General features: G+C 43.4%; 1 protein-coding gene across 5 annotated transcripts in view; it reads left to right on the top strand.

Annotated features, from left to right (window-relative positions):
• Sema5a (sema domain, seven thrombospondin repeats (type 1 and type 1-like), transmembrane domain (TM) and short cytoplasmic domain, (semaphorin) 5A) overlaps positions 1–20,585 on the top strand; it is a 451,529-nt gene that overhangs the window by 81,271 nt on the left and 349,673 nt on the right. The window lies entirely within an intron of this gene.

Consider the following 20,585-nt stretch of genomic DNA (forward strand, 5'->3'; position numbering starts at 1 on the left):
GTCCAATTAGCAGAATAAGAATAGTATGTTCTCTCCTAGGGCCTATAGCCTGTCTAGTCACAGGATCTTGGGCAGGTAATGGTGTCACGTATGGGTTTTATATTGTAGAGTAGAACTTAATGGCAATTAAAAAGTGTTTGGCTACTCGTATTATTATTACAAAAAGTCATATGGATATCTACTACTGTAGAAACTCCTGTGCATATATACACACACACACATGAGTGCTTGTGCATAGGCATGCACAGGCACACACATGTTCAAATGGAATTACATTATAATGAGGACACGGTGACTCTAATAGACACCGTAGACTAACAAAACTCAAGTATCAGAAATTCGGTACCACGATTGCACTAGTAGGCAATCTAGTAACATGCCTTTCTGAGCAGGCTGTTACTGTAGCTCACTGTGATCACAGCTGGTAAGACAGATGATCACTTTTCTCCTCTAGTAGCCTGAGTAGTGCCTTCCAACACTATGTATGATAGTCTGTAGGGATGAAGTTTCCAGTTCAGTACCAGTATGATTTCGCCATGTTCAATGACTCAGGTATGCGATATCTTTAGTGTCAGGGTATTACTGTCAAGTTTTGTTAGGGAACCAAAGAGCCATATTTGGGTGTGTATGGTATTTCATTGACCAACAACTCCAAAACAGTTACCCATTCCTGGTACATAGATTTTTATTTGTGAGTCTATGTTGTCTAGTAGGGGCATTGTTACCCCATTATAATGTAACTCCATGGTTTTAACGTGTTTGTGTGTGTGAGTGTGTGCGCGCACGTGCGCATGTGTGGGTGCACACACATTCTTCTAGAGTAGCAAGTATCCATATGACATTTTGGAAAGGACTTTGGTATTATTTATCTTTCCCTGTATTATTAAGAAAATTGATCTATTTATTAATTCAAACAGCTGAAACTTCTCAGATTCCTTGAGTGAGTTTTCATTGGATACAGTTTTCCTCTCCTGACTGAATTGAGGGTCTTCTGCTGGGCTTTATGGGATGTCACTCTGAATACAAATCCCAGCCATAAAAATGAAGATTTCTGCTGTGGAGCCCCTCAGCTCCTGGCATCTCACTGCCAGTGCTCATTGGATCTCCAAGATGCTAAAGCTCCAAGATGAGAAGCCAATTCGGGGCTTCTGAAACATTTCATGGCAAACTTGGAACAAACCAGGAGTCCTAGTTCCTGAAGTCTTTTCTCACCTTCCTTGGAGGTTCAGGGTCCAGATCCTTGTTCCAGCTCCAGTGAGGTTTATATTTGTCTTCTGTGGCTTGTTGAAGAGTCTATGCGTAAACCTGGGCTCCGTGTGTTTGAGTGCCTGCTACTCAGATATCGTTAATAACAAGTTTATTATTATTTGCATGTTCACATAGTTGGACAGCTAAAATGTGAGGGAAGGATGTAGTTAACAAATGCTTGTCTTGATCTTAGTTATTTTCTTCCCATATCTTGAACGCCTGAGAGTCTTTCAGGCTTTTAGAAGGTCATGAACTTGGAGATTCAGAAGGAAAGTACCATCAGTAAGGAAGGGCAAGTCACCACCTCTGCCCCTCATTCGCTGTGACCTGTCACCATTTTATCCATCCTCAAATAATGGCAATGCTGACTTTTAGACAATACATTTTCTTTCCTTTTGTTTCGTTTCAAAGTCTTATCCTGTGATCCTTTTAGAACAGGTGAGCCAAAAGAGCATCAAATTGATGTTTTTAATTTTCATCTTGAAAAGTTGTTAGCAAAAGCAGTTACGTTCCTGATGGAGACAGAATCAGGCTTGGTGGTCACAAGACAGTGGGGAAGAATCTAAGAATCTCAGGTAAGGATCTCTCTCTCTCTCTCTCTCTCTCTCTCATTAATCAAAGGGAGCTCATTAGCCATGGTTACCCCATAGAGTAGATAACTTACCCTCCTAGTGTCACCAACAATCTCATTTGTTATGATCATAACGTTGTTGAAGGTTTCCTGAGCCACTGTATGGAAGCAGGAACATGGCATGCTTGTTTTGAAACCCCAATAAGTAGAAGCCCAGAAAATTGACAAAACATCTCTACTGCACATGGCACATGGACCACAGATGACCTTTGAACTCAGGTCATGGAACCAGTTCTGCTTTTTTATTTATTTGTTTATTATATATATATATATATATATATATATATATATATATATATATATATATATTTTTTTTTTTTTTTGCAATGCTTTCCCAGAGTCTGTTTAAATGAGAGTGTGATTTCTCCAGAGACATTGTGGAGGGATGGCATGTTCCTTTTCTTAGTATCATGGGAAATCTGGGTCCATAGTTTGTGTAGAGTTTAGAATCAACAGGCTTTTAGACCATTTCTTTCCAAATCTCTGAAATTGGTTTATGTTTAGATACAACTCTAGAAGCTTGCAGTGTCCTGGGCTTTGAGGAAGGAAGTACTCACTAGAAGATGAAAGGGAGTTTGTGGGCCAGTGTGAGCAGGCAGGGTTTTTTGAGAAGCACTGTAATGCAGTCCTCCTTAGGGAAGGGAGGCCCCTCCACTGTCTTTTAAATACCTCTTTGAATGGCAATTTCCAGTGGCTTTGCGAAATGATGTCTGATGGGATCCGGTGCTTCTCAAAGTCTCCCCAGACCTGCATGTGGCCTCCCCTGCCCCTTGCCTTGAATTACAGTGTTTATTTTTAAAAGCTTTTGTGGTTTGAGCCTTCTCCCTTTGTTATTGCAGCTGACTGACTGACTGACTCAGCCTTCCTCCTTTTTCTCCCTCCTCCAGCCACTTTGTGGTTTGGGGTCCAGTTGGGCTGCATGAAGACTGGGCTAAAGGGACGGAAGTCCAAAACTGTGGCCACATCTGCTACTGGTTAGCTCCAAAGTCACAGGTGCCCTTCATGGCGCTTGGTGCACTCACCAGAAATGTCCACTCTTCTGTCCTGCGTGTCTGCTTGTTTCCTTTGAGTTTCCTGTGTTGTTATGCATTTGTTATACCTTGTTTTTAATCACCCTGCCCCCTCATCAAACCCCAGTTCCTACCTGTAACCTGGAGCCAGATGCTTGTCTGTTGAGATTATCATCAGCTGCTATCAGAATGCCTTAGCTTCCTGAGGAGGCAGAGCATCCTAGAGATACACAGTTCTCTTCCCACCTCGCCTCTCTGTGTCAGGGATGCAATAGTCTTTTGTTCAAGCTACATATAGAGATGTAGTTCCTGTGGAAGATGGAGATAGTGAGTGGAAGTTCTTCAGGGTACCCAGAAAGACTCGTCTTCATTGGAATGATGCCCTGTCTAAGCACTGAAACTGCAGCAGGCCTTATGAACAAAGAGCTGCTCCTGCTGTCATCAGCAGAGACAGGAGGCAGAAACTTGATTCTTTATAAGGGCTTCCTGTGCTTGTCCTCAGATCCTTTTGATGGCTCTCTTCCTTTGTGCACTCTGCATCCAGGCTCTCAGACAGTGAGCCTCTTACCAACTCAGCCTTGTGTTTTTAGAAAGAAACGCTGTCTGTAGGTTTTAGTTGGATCATCAGCTATTTCTCTGCTTTCTGGAACAGAATTTTAATGGTCTTTTAACTGGCAGACACATACATCCCAGTGTTAGTAGAGGCAGAGAATATTTTAGAGCCAGTTTGGATGGAAAAGCCTAGTAGGATGCTTGTTTTAAAAGTATTGTTATGCAGTACTGCTGGATGTTAGTTTGAAAACACTGTCGTCTACTTCAGAGGCTTTTCTAACTGCACACTGCAGTTCAGTTTTGTGTTGATGTGATTAGAGGGAATCTGAAAGAAGTGGCTTCAGTTTGCAGTGATTGGACCCTTGGGGCCTGGCTGGACCAGAGCAAGCCAGGGCTTGTGCTGACTGCATGAAAACTTGGTAACTGATTCCTGTCCGAAGATGTTAGAATTGTTAGATTGTTATTTATGGTTTTGATAAATTTTTATTTCCTTTATGAATGCATTTATCGCTCATTTATGTTTTTGTGATCACAGTCAGAATTATTTATTCAATGGAAGAGGAGTGCATACACACGCGCCCGAGCGTGTTTGATTTGTGTTGACACATGTGAATTCCTTCCTTGAGTTTGGCTCCCCTTTTAGAAACTGTCAGTCTTCAAGTGGAAGGAGAGAGGGACACTCAGTTTTTGTTGTTGTTTTGTGTGTTTCGATCCCCATAATGGGAGCCATGGGTTTAAAGGAAGCCAATTCTACCTAGAAGTGGTGGTTCCACGTCCTCACATGATGCAGAGCAGATGCAGCCGGAGACGGAGATGAGGGCATGAGACCAGGAAGCTGTGAGACACAGCCCCATGTCTTTTTAGTTTGTTCCACTTTTGGATTTATTTGCTCTTTGTTTTGCTTTGCTTTTTTAAATATTAAAGATCTCGCTGTACCAGAGCGGCTCAATTAAATTAAGATAAGATGTTCCTGGAGTGGGAAACAATCAAAGGAACAGAGCCGGCTGTTCTGCCCTGCTTTCTCACTCAGTTTCTCTTTCATGTACCGTGTGTTAGGAACACCGTTTCCTATCAGATGCACAACAGATGGGAATACATTAAAGGGGCGCTGCATGACCTGTGTTGGTATTTGGAGGTTCAAGTTAATGGCCTGAATCATCAGGAATATATTATCTCCAGCATAATGAGACACAATCAATTCTTTTAGATTGTAATCATTGCTTAAATCCAGGGAACAAAGATTGCCCTTCTCTAATGAGAACTAGATGAGGTGGTTCGCATGGCACTGGCGTCATTAAAGCCATAAGAAGCCCTCTGAGCCAAAACCTGGACTCTTATTCCACCAGTGACCTTAGCCACCAGCCCATCCTCCCTGATGCCTATTAACCACCCAGATTTCTGTTTCTTTGGGACCTCATTTTCACTGCAGGTTGGCTTCACAAAGGTCATTTCCTATGGTGGTTAGCGCCAGATAGACAGGCTCCTGGGCCTCTCCTACCTTGCTGGTAGCAAGGTGAGTTATGGGCTCCTCTTAGACACACAGCCACAGCTTGCTTTGAGAATGTGTGGGCAGCTGTGTCTCCTGAGTTTCTGTTCTATGACCTCCTTGTCTCCCACTGTGCATCTGAGCTGGCTGGTCCTCTGTGTCATCTGTACTTCACTATTTTTTTTTTCAGTCTTCCTTCATCTGCCTGTGCTGTTCTGTTCTATGCAGAGCTGGGGAGCAGGTGCTGCTTTTCAGCTGTTGCCCGTGCCCTTTAGCATGCATAACCCATTCTGTTATCCGTGGTATTTTCTCTAAGTCTTTGTAAATCCTGAACTAACAAATACTGAACCATTGTTCTCAGGAAGACTATGGGGTTGGATTGGGCACAAAATTTGCATCAGTTGACCACAGAATAGTCACATTTGTAGGTTTTAATTAGTATATATATATATATCCCCATGTTCATATATCCCCATGTTCATAGATGTGGAAGCCAGAAGAATACATAAATATCCTTTCCAAGTGTCCCCTTTATTCTTTTGAGACAGAGTCTTTCACTAAACTTAGAGTTTGTCCTTTGTTCAGGGTAGGTCATTTGGCCATCAAGACCCAGTAATCCCATCTCTGCATCCCTTAGTGCTGAGGCTAAAGATGTCATGTCCACACCCAGCTCTTGGGTGCTTGGAACCTTGTCTTGCCCACTGGTTTAGGTCTCCAGCCCTATGTAGTGTTTTGTTGTTGTTGTTGTTCTAACCTTATGAATAATTGAATGATAATTACTATTTGAACGGTACTTGCTTAGCATTTTTTGGGGAGGGGGGTCTTATAGCCTTGTACTCAGGAAAAGTAGAACACACGTCAGCACTGCTTTGGCACAATTTTAATCAGGTTAATTACCGACACAGTCTACTACAGTGAGGGTGAGTAGCTTCCTGGATTGATAAGAAGTTTGCATTGCACACATGAAGAACCGAATATGATTCCAAGGGCCACAGGTGATGATGCTTGCCTGTAATCCTAGCTCTGGGGAGGAGCAGGTAGAAAAATCTCAGGAGCTTGCTAGGGAGCCAGCCTAGTCTAGTTGAGTTTCTAGCCAATAGAGAAACTCTGTTTTGAGCAGAGCCTAGTGGTGTATGCTTTTTATTGTAGCACTGTGGAGGCAGAGGCAGGAAGATCTTGATGAGTTCCAGGCCATCTGGCTCCACAGCTATGTAGTGAGACCCTATCTTAAAATGAACAAACAAACAAACAAACCAACCCAATCTTGAAAAACAATGTGACAACATTTGTAGAATGATACGAAGAGTTAACCTCTGCATGTGTAATAAGGATACACACACACACACACACACACACACACACACACACACACACACACAGAGAGACACACACAGTGCAACAAATGTGTCACTGAAGATCCTGTGACTCTGGCTCCCTGTAGGAGAGCAGGGATAAAGAGGCAGAGAGCTGCACTTAGACTGCAGCTCAGATGTACACTTGGGCGGCTCAGGGCTATTGTCCTGATATTCTTTCTCAGTGAATGACTGGAAGTGATTCAAACAAGACTGATTTGGAAGGCACAAATTTAAGTTAACAGATGAATCTGTGAACACAGAATCTGTATGTTAGGAGGGCCGACTGTATTGCCTTGTCCTGGTGAGAAGTTGTTTTTCTGTGAAAGAAGCAACATTTGGAGACACCAAGGTAGGAAGTTATGCTCAGAGGTAAGAGAGCCAAGAAGTATCTTCTCTTTCTAACTCATCCTTGGTGATTAGGACATCACCTGAGGAGAATCATATGGGACCTATTTTGATACTCTTGGTAGATCTCCCTGTGAGGCAGCTCTCAGCATGTTCCCACTCCCTGGGTGATGAATACCATCCCTCTGCAGCTGATTCTGAGCTCTACGTCTGTCTTCTGAGGCTCCACTGTGAAAGAGCTTCATTGCTTCTGTCCTGGCCTCGGTGGACTTTGTAGCATCTACAGTAGCACCTTCAGGAGCTGGTTGCATGATGAAACTTGGGTAGCTCCTGTTTTACTGTTTAATACTTGTCTTAGGGTCTTATTGCTGTGAAAGACGTCATGACCAGGGCACCTCTTATAAAGGAAATCATTTAATTGGGGCTGGCTTACAATTCTAATGTTTAGTACATTATCATCATGTGGGAAGCATGGCTGCATGCAGGCAGACATGATGCTGGAGAAGGATATGAGAATTCTACATCTGGATCCACAGGTAGCAGGAGAGCCAGTGACCCAGCTTGAGCTTCTGGCATGTCAAAGCTTACCCTTTCTAGTGATGCACTTCCTCCAACAAAGCCCCTCCTACTTAATAAGGCCATACCTCCTAATAGTGTCACTTCCCTATGGAACTATGGAGGCCATTTTCAAACCATCCCAATATGGTACTCCCAATTTCTCTTTTAAAGAGAACCCAGCATGACTTTGATCTCAAGTAGTCCTGAGCTATAATTACAAATTAAAATGCCAGTCTCGATCCTCCTGTGAAATGCAATTGAGGCTGAGTCAGAGTGGAGATCTGAGATAAGGTGCTTTGCTTAGAGAGAGGGTACATTGTCAAGTGCTATAGAAAGATGACTGTGACTCAGTAGCCACTCCCTCTAAAGCTCCCAGACTTTGGTGATCAGCAGGGACAGCTTTGGAATTCCTGCCTAGCCTCCAGCCAAGGGCAGTGAGTTCTCCTTGACAATCATGCCTCTGTCAAAGACTATTGGCATTGGACAGAAAGAGACTCCCTCTGATGATTTCAGCCAGAATGAAGACATCTTCTGAAAAGTGACAGTCTCCAGAGTGTCGCCCTTGGAGGGACAACACTCTTGTAGTGGAGACTCCTCCGTCCTTGCTTACTTTAAAAGGTTATTTTTTGCTTTAGGAGATGTGCAGAGCCTCACGAGCTGTGGTAGAGGCAACAACAGAAAGCTGACGGACAGGCATCTGGAGGTGGTGAGGAATACGCCCATTTATAGTCACAGTCTGTCTTGTGATACCAAGTGGATCAGATTTATAGTTTAACCTCCCATTAATCATATTTCCCAAAGACTATTTTGTTCTTCCACTACTGGTTAGAGCCATGGCTAATATTTGCTGTTCAGACCTTCCTACCTATCTGCTCAGAATGTGGCATGTCTGTCACCCTTGACCAAGCAAGGAAAGGCACCAAGGCAGCTGGCATTGTCTGAGCTTCCTATCAGAGGGGACTCAGGAAACTACTCATTCATTTCAAAGTTGCTATGTTCAGGTTTTCTCTCAGCGGCTGGTGAAGGGCTCTATGTACTCTAGAATATGAAAATAGTAGAGGGCAGATTTGGAGGAGCAGGCTCTGGCTTATCAGCAGCTGGCCAAACACCGTATCATTGCCTATGGCCTAGCACTTACCTTAGAAGTCCTTGAACTATGCAGTTGTCACCAAAATTCCATGCTATTTTTCAGACCTGTTTCTCTTCTGCAGCACTTAAAAATAGGTTGTGGGTTAGGTAATTGTTAGACAGTAATGACAGCAATGTCCCTTCTCTGCAGAGCAATCAGATGCACATCAAGGACTAAACAGCCCACGGGGCAAACATTTTTCTCCCCCATCCTCTCCTCTTCCCCAGTGTTCTCAGCTTTCTGTTTGAATATGGGGTTTTGTTTATTGTTTAATTTCCCCAGTGTCTTCAGTGACTGCTACAGTGGTCTGTGATCCCATCGTTTTTTCTCATGGGATGTGTGAAGAGAGATGGGCGGATTTTATATTAGCAGTCTGCTGAGTTGCTGGATGTCTGCTGGTCCAAGGGAAGAGATGGATGAGAAACATAATGTGGCACGAGCCTTGTAGTTTAACACTTGAGTTTATACGGTTTGAGAAAGCAATCCGAGAACAAAGGCAATTCTGCGGACTGCTGCAGCTTGGCTTGGTTTCCTTCTCTTGTCTCCTTCTCTTGCAGAGAGTTATGCGAGCCTTTCTGTACACCTCTGGGGTCCAGGCTTAGGCTTATTACTTTTGGAGTACTCTTGTGTCTTTACATCTAAAAAGTGGTTGATGGGAATTCATAACTGTGAATGAACCAAATCAAACACATAATAAAGTCAAGGTTAAGAAATGCATTTGGAATAAAGCTCAAAGTACTTAAAATATTTGCAAGAACTTTTTATTTAATGGCTCATATTATGATGTCTGTTTATTTTTAGGAAGAGCACATGCATTTCTTCTAAAGCCACATATAAAATTGAAATGGGACAGTGACTCCAGACTTTTATACTTGATCTTACCCAAAAGGACCAGAAGCAGTAAAATTGAGTCTTTTATGGGTGGCTAGCTAGGAAGAAAGCCTGGAGGTTGATGGATAGCTTTGGAGGGCTACCCAGATAGCAAGGGTTGGATGGTTTCAGAACATTGGCGTACAAGGAGCCTGAAGCCCGTGATTTCAGAGAATAGGAGCTTCTGATGCAAAGTTGGAGGCTCGGTGCAGGAGTTGAAGTTAAGGGTTGAGGTGCTTGCTTAGTGAGCACAGGGCATGCATTCAAACCTCGCAGTTACAACTTTAAATAAGAAGGATGACAAACCTAGATACTATGCTGTCACTCATGACCAGTATGGATTTACTCTTGTGACACTATCATTAACTGGAATAATGTTCATTTGTCCGTACACTGCTATCTGTACAGAAGGGTTTGCTGAGGGAATTGTAGAAGTCAGGAGAGGTAGCCTTTCAAAGCTAATGCTTGTATTGCAGTAGAAGCAATGTTTTCCTACTAGGCCACGAACTTGCTCTCCTTCTCCCTTTTTACATCATCATGCGATAGCCCTGAGAAGGCCACTGGTCTCTGACGCCCTCAGACGATGGAGGGTATGGAGGAGGGGAAGGGGCCATGCTTGTAGCTATCAGACTTGTGCATGAACAGAGGGGAGACAGCCTTTTCTCTGCACTAGAACGTCTCCAGAGATTTGAAATTTCCTTCTTGAGTGGACTGGACACAGCTCAGCTCTAATGAAAGCAAATGGCCTCTAATAAATTACACAGAGAAGCATCTTTGGAGACTAGAAACACTTGCTTGAGTGGAGCAGTAGGAAAGTTTGCCTTCCCAGCCAAGGTAGGACTAAGCTTAGCCAGGAGCCTCTAAGGTGGGAGTTGTGACTTTTCCCTTATCATCTGTAACAAAGTAATTGATGCATAACCCATGTCTAGAAATGTTTGCCTGGACACCCACCTAGACAGTGTGTTCTAGAAGGCCTGCATGAGGAGAGGACAATCTTTAGATATCACCAGGTCTCTTTGTATTTCCGTGTGATTCTGACTAACATCAGAAGGTCAGAGAGCAGGCTGGATAAAATGGCGTCAAACCGGAGGAACCTTTTAGAGGTATACTTTAGGGCAAGCTGTGCTGTGAATATCTACATCCACCTTGAGAGGTGAAGAAGAGTTTGTCATCATGCTGTCTTCACTGAACACTCCTGTTTATTTAACCTGGTGTCAGGATCCAAGGTAGCTAGGAATAGATCCCCCGTTCACTGCGGGTCAGTGACATCCAGGAGCAAGACGAACATAATAGCTGCTAGAGGCACCCGTGGCTGTGGAGAGAAAACTGTCTTTCACTGGGATCCCTGGTGCATGTGGCTTTGAGGGAGCCAGGAAGAAGGGAGAACCATGTGCATGACGGAGTCACGACAGTGTGATATTAAGTGAAAGGGCAGGAAAGGTGAGCTCTGGGATGCAGTCAGTGCATGAGCCACATGGGTACATGTGGTACCTGGGTACTACAAAGGGCTTCAAGCTTCCCAGGACAGTGCAGAGTCGATAAAAAAGAGAAAAATATAGTAAGCCAATATCTGCTTACCTTACTCCCCTGTGCTACCCACTCCCACAAAGATGGACATTTCAGGATGGGATATCTTCTCCTTATTCTCTTGAATGCAGCCCTCTGTATTTTTATGGGCCTCTGTGCAGCCAGCTGGACTGCCTTGCTTCCATTTCATTTACCGGAATGACGTAGGTTGACCGTGCTTCTCAAGATTAACTGTGGCTCCTGTAATAATTATTAAAGTAAGAAGTTTCCTAGGATAAGTTGTGAGTCTGCTTCTACTTTTTAATCATTCTATTTCTGTTTGAACTTGCAGTGCAACATCAGGTAAAGGGATGAAGATGTGAGGTTACTGTTAAACCAAACTCCAATTGTTCTCTTTGTTATGGATGCATAATAAGTGTTTGTGTGTATGGGTCATGGCATGGTCTTTTCACTATGTAGTCAGTGGGTTTTGCTCAAACAGGATCATTAGCTTATTGGAATATCTATTTTCTTTTTTCTTCCAGCCGATTTGAACTGTTTTGTCATTGACTGCTAGGTGTTATCACCTACACTTCCAGAACCTAATCCTCCCAATTGTATGTTGCTGCCCCTCCCCCAGGAACCAACTTTTCTGTCTCCCCCCTTTTAGTGTTGGGTAACTACCATACTGCCCCACACTTCCATGCAGTTAACCTTCTTTTAAACTTATGCTTAGAATAATTCATGACATTTGCCTCCTTGTGGCTAGTTTATTGAGTTTGTGTAATGTCCTTAACTTCTGTCTTTTGTTGACACACATGGTAGAATTTCATCCTTTTTAAAGGGTGAATAGTAATTGTTGTGGGAGATGAGTGTCTCATTCATTAGTCAATGGAAGCTTGGGCTAATTGTATTTCTTGTGGTTATGAAAACGGCTTCACTCGATGTGAGGCTTTGGAGGTCTCCTCTCCATACTGATTTCCTTCCCTTTGAATGTACAGCCAGGAAGCAGAATTCTGGGCCATTTGGTACTTCTAGTTCTGAGTGTCCTCCACGCAGTATCTTATAATGATCATACCTGGACTGAAACTAAGAAAGACATGAGTACATCCTCTTGGGTTCCTTGGAGAGTGTCCCTCCCTCAGAATGTTTGAATGTGGACCAGCATCTTTTGCTCGCAGGTAGTGTATCCATCTGCTCTGCTCAGGACCTCTAGGATGGGTCTTTTGCCTGGGCAGATGGTAGCACTCAAAACCAAAGGCAGGTGACATGGGCGCTTTAGGGGACTAGTGAAGCTGCCTGGTGTCTCTGCTTGGAAGGAAGCTTTAGTACAGTTAGTGCCAAAAATGGATGGCATGACTGAGAGCCAATTAAAAAAAAAGTTTTCTCTTTTGTTCCCTCACAATATAGACTCAAAATATGGCAAGATAAGATCCAGCTGGCCTATTGCAAAGTAGCCTGCTTCTTGTTTTTTTTTGTTTGTTTGTTTGTTTTTTTTTTTGTGACTAATTTATATTGAGAAATGACAAATGCACAGGATCACATCTTTGAGGTAAGACTCCCACCCACCAAGGGTTACATTCTCAATAAAATGTGAGCAAATGTTTGGGTAGCTCTTATTCCTGAGTAACTTGACTTCGTGCAACAGTTCTGAAGTGAGAGGAAGGTTTTATTTTCCTGTCTTTGGAGAGATGAGTATTCTGGAAAGACTTCTCATTATATGCCTGGATATGCAGAAACATCATTTCATAGAGTCTTCCAGGAAAAATAACTTGGGAGCTCAGATTACCTTATCTACATAAGGCAGGGACATTTGGCTCACACCTATGGGACAAACAAAGGTACTGATGAATCAGAGCTGACTGCACACATGGCCGGCTAGTCTTGTGGGTTTGGACTGTCTTTTCTTCCCATTGAGTTAAAGAGAAGCATCCTTTTAATTATCTATGTTGAGTTTGTAGCAAAAAACTTGTTACAAACCTCCTACTTGTTATTTTTGTAGCAAAACGTTTTACTGAATGACTTAACACTTGTCATTTCATTCAGAATTCACTGGAAATCTCATAGCTAGCCAACTCCCCAAGGCTAAATAAGCCTCTGTTTCCCTTCATCCCCCAACCCCCAGCAACAGATGCCTGTCTGCCTTCTGCCTGACTTTGCAAATTATGCTTTTATAGAGGACTGCTGCGGGGGTCAGCCTGGGCTCTTTCTTTTTTGCTCAGCAAAGTTCTGTTTTGCTTCCCAGTGTGTGTGTATGTCTGTGTGTCTGTGTGTCTGTGTGTAGGGGGTACAGTTTGTGGCCTTGTGCATATGGTTAATGCTGGGCCAATGACCTCTAACCTCAGCCCTGTAGAGCTGGATCTTCATGGTAAAATTGCTTGTTGTTTCAAGCTGCTGCTCGCAGGTTGAGCCTTGGTAAATGAGTTGTTCTGAGTCTGTACACTCAAGAGGCCACAGTGTGAAAGGACCTCTGCCTCCCTTTCCCAGTGTTGACATGCTAGCCTAGAAGGATGAATCAATTTAGCTGTCAAAATAAAAGCTGAAAGTCCAATTGCCCATGCAAATTAACTACTTTGTGCAAACACTTCAAAATTGCCTACATGAAAAGCAAGCTCACTCTTTGAGAACTTGGCTCATGGTATCCTCAAGAAGTATGTATTCCATTCTTATGAAACCTCATGTCCATGAAAAGTCAGTTTTGAAAGTTTTCTTATTTTGGACAGTTTCTTGATCTCTGGGAACACATTTGCTTCAGTAGTGGTTTGTGGCCCTCTCTTTTCCCGTCTATTCCCATGGCTCTTTGCAGCCGAGAACATGGCTCACTGCACTGCCCCACTGGGAGACATTCCAGAGCAAGTGTTTTTCTCTAGCTTTATTCCAGCCATCGAGACAATGCATTGGCTCCAGGGTCAGCAATTACTACCAGCTCCAAGTGCTCACTGAAGGGTAATCTTCAGGAAGACTAAGTGGAAAACAATTGGATTTCTTTCTTCCCAAATGTGTTCAGGACTGGCCAGCGCTCTCAGAACGGAAATTGTTTCTGTCTTCCCTTTTCTGTGGATTCTCAGCCTGTGTTTATTGTTTATAAGCCTCTGTGTGCTGCCTTGACTCTTCTGTGATGGAGGGAGGCAGCTCAGGCTGGACCTGGGAGTGAAGACTCTTAAGAGGGGACACATTTGGCTGCTGTGCCCCTCACTGTCTAGATGGAACTTTTGGAAGTGTCCACTGTTCTGTTTAGCAAATTAGAATTATTCTCTGAGGGTCTCAGAGCCCAATCTTTGCGTTATTGCATGACCTTGGTCTGGGTCTCACATGGACACATGGAAAGGGGCCACTCTCCTATGAGGTCTCAGTTACTTTTGGCTCTGGCCTCTGGGTTCGCTGAGCCTGTCCCAAGATATCTAAAGATCGAATAGTGAAATCTAAAGACCTCAGCATCAAATCCATGCAAGATAATTGCCAAGAAGCTTCTTTATTAAATGGTTTTGATTAATGTATAGTGCTATTTCTTTTTTTGTTGTTTTGTTTATGTTTATGTTTATGTTTTTGTTTTTGTTTTTGAGACAGGGTTTCTCTATATAGCCCTGGCTGTCCTGGAACTCACTTTGTAGATCAGGCTTGCCTCAAACTCAGAAATCTGCCTGCCTCTGCCTCCCGAGTGCTGGGATTAAAGGCATGTGCCACCACCGCCCGGCTATAGTGCTATTTCTTAAGAACACAGTTAACTGGCTACACAGGAGAGTATTGTATTTTGGCAAGGCCCACTTCTAGATGAGCAATTCCTGGAGGACAGTGGCCTCCCTTATGGGACTTTGTGTGCAGTTCTTGATCTCATCTTATCTTAAAATGAATGCAGAAAAAATATGGCTGGCCCACGTGAGCTGCTGGGCAGAGGCAGAACACAGGTTTTCTGTTTTAGATGCCATGTTTCCTTATTACCATTCGCACACCTTTATTTCAAATGTATATATATATTGCATTTTTTTCTTTGTTATATAGGACTTGTGGCCTCTTACAGTCTGCTTTGTGTGGATCAAATACTTCCTTTGAATACTGAGATATTTGAGAAAGCTTGTTGGGGGTGGGGAAGAGGTTCTGCCAGTAAAAGCAAAAGACCAAGAGTTCCTGAGATGTAGTCCTCGAACCCTCTTCCCCTCCTCCCCTATTCCCCTTGCCTCTCCTTTCCTCCTTGTCTCCCAATTCCTGCTGCTGGATTCTGATCTATTGGGATCTAATATTTACCATGAGGCCTTTAGTTAGGAACTGTAGAGTAATTGATAATCATGTCAATTCTAGCTGCTCCTGTCACTGAAAACCAGGTAACTGAGATTATATCCAGCTTGCTCCACTGTAGCTACCACTCCACTCCCTTTGTCATCAGTAGCAGCATTTTGTAAACTTCAAATGTTCATGGTGAAATATATGTTTAGAAAGTAGGCAATGAGAATCTACTTACTATGGAAAAGTATTTGGTATTTTAGAGGAAAGGGCTGCATCGTGCTGGGTCTTCTTCTGTACCTGTGCTTCCCCCCCTTATCTCTCTCCATTCCCCAACATCTACTCTCCACTGTGACATTTTTCTCTTGATGGCTTTTACTCTGTTCCCCTTTCACACCTTACTTCCTTCTCCTGGATGACTGACCATTATAATGACAGCATCTCTTTCCTTAAGCACCAGTGACTGGTTTGTCCCAGGAGCTGTCTTTCTTTAGAGAAGACCTCACACAGTGAGGTCAAAGAGTGAGAACAAGGCAGAGTGGTGTGCCTGGGCCTTACCATTCAATCTATCCTTCCATCCCCTGTGAGCCGTTGGCATGTGTCTCAGAACCTTTTTGCACTTGGACATGTGCCATAGTGCCTTCATGGTGAATACGGGGACATCCTTCCCTGCTTGGCACTGCTCTCCCAAAGCCATTCCATGCACCCCCCCCCCATGCTCTGCTTCTCAGCATCCCACTAGGAGTCTGTTCATAGTCCTACCTCTTGGTTTCATGATCACCAAGCCACATACTGGGAGACTCTTGTCCTTCATTCACATCATGTTTCAATTCCTGGACAGAAGAGTCAGGTCTTCATTGTTCATCTTACTGTAAAAGTCAAGGGCATTTACTTCTGATACAATGTATCCTGAGCCCCCCTCCCCCAGATATAGCTCATGTCTTATAAGATAAATGGACCACAGTTGATACTCCTATTTTAAAAATGCTTAAAAATTTATTGTAGGTAGTTAAAGTTTATCTAGGAAGGTGAAATATATTTTGATTGTGAATGCATAAAATAACTGAAATGCTAGTTCTAACTTGTGAGCTTTAAATGTTGCTTTTGTGGCTCCAAAGCTCACAGCTAGCCATGAGGGAACCCTTAACCGTGTCTGCAGTGAAGCCTGTGGCCAGTCTCTTTAATAGGTGCCTCTTTCTTCAAACCTTCTCATTCCAGACTTGAACCGTCTCTGAGATTTCTTCTGTGTATTTTACATTTCCATGTAGCCATGAAAATCTTGCTTTTTTTTTTTTAAACATTTAAGTTCTTTGAATTTAAACTCTCCTTTTACAGCATTCTTATAGACAGGAGTTCTCAATTTCACTTGAGGATGACTGAAGTTTTTTTCTAGAATGACTCACAGAACCTAGAAAAACAGTTAGGCACATAGCTGCAGTTAATTTTAGTCAGAGGGAAAGACCAGCAGGGGAAACAGGGGAAACAGGGGAAAATGTGTAGTAGTATGGGACCTGGGAAAGATAGGCTTACCTTCTGCCTACCCCACAGAGGGGTCAAGTGGACAGTGTTTAGTTCTAGTACAAAATTGTCACTCAAGGAAGCAAACCCTGTTTTTTATTGGGAACAGATAGGGTGGGTGTGGCTGATAGCCCTTGTGGTCAACCCTAGTTTACCTCTCAGGTTGAAGTCAGACACACAAGTGTGGCACAAAGCACACACCACAGACCCCATTGTCAGCACAGGCCACCATGGATTACAGCATCATGAAATCCAAAGGGACCATTATCAGGTAGAACATTAAAGGATACCTGTCAAGAGCTGATTTGGGCTAGACTTACCTTTGCAATTTACAGAGTTAACAATTTCTTCATATCTCCTAATAATTAAAGGTCTGGTTTGGCCTCTGGCCTGCCTCATACCTCCCTGTCCTGTCCTCAGCAGAACTGCCATGATTAAGCTCCTGGTACTCCACTGACCACCAGTGCCTCTTCTTTCCTTTGGATCTAGTCCCCTCTCTTTCTGCAGTTGAATTCCCTATAGTCTTTTTGTCATCTTTTTTTGGCCATCTAGCAGAGGCTAGTGTGACTCCTTTCTGTCTTTATTCCATTGGCCATGTGTGGTAGTAGCTTTGATGTGATGGTGGACACACTCACCTGCGTGATACTTCTCTGCTGCCTCTACATTTTGGTGGTCAGCCCTCCTTAGGCTCTTATAGGAGATTCTATGTATGTATGTATGTATGTGTGTATGTATGTATGTATGTATGTATGTATGTATGTATGTATTTGCCTTTTCTTATTTCCCATGATACGTGATAAAAGGCCATCTTTCTGCCTGTGGTCCCTAGTTCACTGTGATCCCAATTTCCCTCTTAGCAGAACTGCTTTCTTTTAACCACATCTACTTCCTGTGTATTCTTATGGAGTCCTTTCTGGGGAGGCCCTGTGCAGGAGTTCCATCACTACACCAAGCACAAATGATAGTACCAGGCACTCATGTGTGCTGACCAATAATGGTTCATCTCTCTTACTGCTGATGATCCTTGGGCACTGCTGATGAACGGTTTGCTATTTGCTCCATTTGTAATTTATCAGTTGGACATACTTCATCACCTCTTTTCATACTCTACTCTCTTCCCATATCTATCGGAGCACATGTTATCTGGCATTTCCCCCTGGGCAGCTAGCTTTTCTTAACTATTTTATCTGCAGATAACGTATCTCCCTGCCCCACTCATAGTTTCATGGTGTTTATTGAATTACGTAACAGAAGCATCACACAGTGTCTTGTATGGCTTCCTGAGAGCACAGCTCCTTCCTGCTTTGTGTTCTACCTCCTTCCTGTACACTGCCATCAGGATGTGCTGTATATCGTTGGTGTTTGGCATCTATGTACTGAGGACATACATTGCCACTGGCCATTAATAGTTTTCTCAAACTTTTATCAGGTAAAGTCTCTTTTAGACACTATAACACTTGGTAGAAAGTCTGTCTACTTTCATTTAATTTCCAGTGTGACCACAGGAATTAATAAGTCCACACTACCTCCTGCTGAGTAGAGTGGTCAGAGAGGATTAAAGCATATGTATGTTCAAAGCCAGGCACTGATGTGCACTTAGCTGTAACTGATGCTCACATTTTACACTGTCATTTCCACATGGAGACATTTTAAGAACCCATGGAGGTAGTTATGGGATGAAACTTCTGGGAAAAAAATATTTGTGTATCAACAAGAGTTCTAGTGATGATTCTGCACTTATACTCCTAGAGACAGATCTTTTCCCCATAGCAGTTCTGTAAACTTCAAAGGTTGCTCGTATCAAGGTCACTACTGAGTAGAAAGAGAAAAGAGTGGCGCCAGTGAGCTGTAAGACAAATGGGGAAACTGAGGTTACTAAATCAGGTGGGTGTGCTTCTGGGTTAATATAACCTCATTCCTTTGACTTCCTTCGGTTTTCTAGAATATCTCTAAATGATCTGTTACTTATATATCTGCTGGTTTATGTCCTCACTGTAACCAAATCCTGTGAGCCAGCTAGGTGGCTCCATCTCCAGGAATGTTCCTGTAACTTGGCTCCTGCTAAGCGCATGGCATGCTACCGTAGGTGCTGCACCTGAGCCCGTGCACCTGAGCCTATGTTGTGTGCCTCTGAACTGTTCCTCAAGTGGTTCAAGGCCTGGTTGGATAATTGAGGAGCCTCAGAAGAAGGTTGATGTTGTTAGCTTAGCTATCTGGTGTATGGCTAGTGGCTCTCCACTTCACTGTTGGGATGGTCACTGCTGCTGGCAGGGTCTTTTTATTCATCCATCAGGTTCTGAAGGGAGCTGTGCTTTCTTCTACCACGGGAACTCTGTCCATCACAGTTGAGTATTCAAAAGGGAAAGAGGCAGGTTTTACAGTGAAAAGCTGTTCTGGGGCTGACTGGCTGCCCTGGCTGTGGCTGTCCTTGTTTGAACTTAGCAGAGATGCTCTCCTGCAATATCTTTGTTTCTACCACCAGTCTTCAATTCTATTTACTTATTTATTTATTTATTTTGGTTTTTCGAGACAGGGTTTCTCTGTATATCCGTTGCTGTCCTGGAACTCACTTTGTAGACCAGGCTGGCCTTGAATTCAGAAATCTGCCTGCCTCTGCCTCCCAAGTGCTTGGATTAAAGGTGTGTGCCACCACTGCCGGGGGCACTCTTCAACTCTTAAAGTACTCTTTTTGGCCTCGTCTTATTTGTCAATTATGAAAGAACTTTGTTCTGTGGACATATTTCATGTGTCCAGTGAAGTTCTACATCTCTGACCTCTGGACAGGAGGCCCATTGCCCTCTTTTAATTTAAATCTTATGCATTGTCACTAGTAGACAATCAGAGAGCCATAGTGGATACCAATGGAGCTGTCCAATTCTATTACTCATACCTGGACTATGATCTAAATAAGCAAACATGAGAGAACTGAGGTAGTGCTTCTTATACAGCATATTGTTGGGCTCAAGAGAACCAACTCATATATTCACCTGTGCTGTTCAGCATTTTGTTGCCGCACCCAAAGGAGATATTATTGGTAATGAGAGAAAAAAAAAAGAAAGGAAAAGGAAGGAGGAATTTGAGTGTTTTACATTATTTTCCTGGCCTGAGCATTCATTCATCTTTACCTTTGGGAAAGCTCCTTGACCCTTATTTCATCCTCAAAGAGTTGCATCTGTACCTTATCCCTTCCAAAGGATGATGTCACAGGCCAAGAGGACCCTACTGAGACCTTGAGTTGGCAATGTTGCAGGGCAGAGCTGCACCTGGCCTGCTTGGAAGTCTTTGTGGCCAGCAGTCCCACATGCTGCTCCCAGTCGCTTCTTTGCTCCTTGCAAATCCTCCATCTTCTCCATCGAGCTTTCCTTGAAGCTGGAAGCTTTATAGAATCACTGTCCCAGTGCCCCTGAAATCCAGGACACCCCTAAAGGCATTTCAGCAGATTGCACTTTTGTTGTCTACAGATTCCAGCAGTTGTATTAAACTTTGGGTTATTTTATGGAGGTTGGCTTGAAGCTCGTTGGCTTTTGATCATCACTGACATGTGCCACATGGGGCTCGTTGAGTGGAAGAATTGCCGGAATGTTCTGGAAGGTCTTCTCATTTTCTCATCACCATCCATAGCCGCAGCTGCTCTCTATTGTGTGGGTGAGGAGTGAGGACATCTGTGTGCTTCACATGTACAACAGCCAGACACCATTGAGAGAAGAGGACAAAGAGAGAGAGAGGCACAGTAAATAAGGAGAAAGGAAAGAAAGCTGTTGCTTGGCACTGGTGGGCACGACAGGTGTCCTTCACATTATTGCACAGATAACAAGTAGGGAGTCACCTACTTCAAGCTCTGATGTACACGTCTCACATTCAACCTGGCTTTCCTGCTTTGATAGAATAGCTTTATGAGAAGACACAGGAAGTTTTCTGGCTTTGGGTAAAGTAGATTTATTTTGTGCTGCTGGATAACTTTTCCTATGAAATCTTATAATTGTGCAGGAAAACACAGGGACATGAGACAGTGGGAACTCAAATTCAGGAGTAGTTTATGCTGTACGTACTCTGAAGACCTTTGTGCAACCCTTTATTCTGGGTGCTTTTGCATAAGCTTGGCAGTGGAGGAGCCATTGAAATGGGTGCCATTTTATTTTCAAACTTTTAAAGGAAATAT

Source organism: Mus musculus, chromosome 15 (genome assembly GCF_000001635.26).
Source record: "Mus musculus strain C57BL/6J chromosome 15, GRCm38.p6 C57BL/6J".
Lineage (NCBI taxonomy): Eukaryota > Metazoa > Chordata > Mammalia > Rodentia > Muridae > Mus > Mus musculus.